Below are 1,733 nucleotides of genomic sequence, written 5' to 3'. Positions count from 1 at the left end.
GGGATATTATTTCAAAAAATGCATGTGCTTAAGATATCCTTACCAAAATTAGGTATCATTGCACTAAATTGCTGTGACATATTCCCCTGGGTTCCGTGAGCTCCTAACCACCTCCCCCTTGCCGGCTAGCCAGCCTAGTGGTCGAAAAAGCTCAAAACCAAGAGCCACCCCCATGGCACCTCACCCAAATCAATCCTAGAGGCCAGCTCATCCAAATCAGATTGAAGGCTCCTCTGCCCTCCTCCTAAGCACCACAATGCACCCAAACTTGTGCCCTGAGAGCCACCCCATGGCCATTTTTATAAAAACTCACCTCCACGGTCATGGGAGGTGTGCTAAAACGTTGTTAAAAAGAGCTTCCTAAACCACTTACAGAGCTTCCTTGAGATCTCCACAGCCTATTCCAATCACTCTATTGCCTTGATTCCCCCTATATAACCCTAATTTTGAGCTTAAAAATTAGGGCAGAAATAGGACATCTCTAAAAAATCCACCAAACTTCAATTGCTTGTGTCCACACCTTCACAACTGCAAGAGAATACAAAGCCCCATCAAATTATCCTTTGAAATAGCCTCCACCATAGCTCTAGACCAACACCTGAAATCGAGCTTGGTCGAATTCATACCTAGGCCTTACACCACAGCAAGAGGCTTAATACCTAACTTCCTTGGACCCCAATGAACATGCTGAGCACCTCTGATTGAAGCCTCCCTTTTCAGAGCAAAGGTATAAAACTTCTCCTCCTCCCGAGCCTATTTTGATTCTACATTATTTTGGCTTGATTTCTTGACACATTAACCGTATGGATGTGTTCGTCTCACTAAGACAAACATTTAAAAAAAAAATTTACTTAATTTGGTTGAGAAATGAGAGAGATCATAAGCCTTGAGGGTAGACGACTCTCGGCCTAAGCCATTGGGGACGATGACCACGCGTCGTCCGATTGCGCGTGTATCAAATGGATGGCCAAGATGAAGTCGGACAACGCTTTTTTACAAAAATAGCTGGACGCGTGGCTTAAGCTTGATTTCATGGTACCTTAGCCGTATAGATGTGTTCGTCTCGCTTAGACGAGTCCATAGGATCAAACCCGAAGCAATTTAGTTGAGTCTAGGCCGAGATCTTAAGGTTTTAGTGTGGACGGGCACGGGATCACTCTATTGGGGATGATGAAAGGGAGTCGTTTGATCGAGCGTGTATCAAATGGATGGAGGAGATCGAGCCGGACAGCGCTTTGGAACATAAATCGCGGGCCGAGTCAGCAGCTACGTGAATGGTGGAGTCCAACCAGAGCGTGCCACTCATGCCTTCGGAGCTGCCTAGGATCTAGTCAGCACGCGCGGTTTAAATAGAAAAATAGGGCTTTTATTTATTTATTTAAACTCCCTAAACTTCAAAAATTCATAACTTTGTGTAGAAAAATCACAAAAATAAAATAAAAATACCCACTTGCTCAGTGAACAAAGGAGAATAATGTGGAATAAACTTCAAGTCCATTTGGTTCATAAATTATTTTTAATTAATTAAACACTGTTTGGGATCATTTAATTCTCTATGTATCTTCTCCATGCATATTGACACATCACCTTGACTTGAAATTTTGGCATGTTGTAGCCTCTGTCAAGGGAAAAATCTTCTGATTTTTCCAAAGTCAGAGGAGGTTTCTATACAGAGATCCATATTTTTCGAGAACTTGCACATTATTTCCTTAAAATAATCATGAAAATAGGAT

The sequence above is a fragment of the Phalaenopsis equestris genome, unplaced genomic scaffold, assembly GCF_001263595.1.
Source record: "Phalaenopsis equestris unplaced genomic scaffold, ASM126359v1 Scaffold198870, whole genome shotgun sequence".
Taxonomy (NCBI): domain Eukaryota; kingdom Viridiplantae; phylum Streptophyta; class Magnoliopsida; order Asparagales; family Orchidaceae; genus Phalaenopsis; species Phalaenopsis equestris.
Note: the sequence above shows the minus strand (reverse complement) of the source record.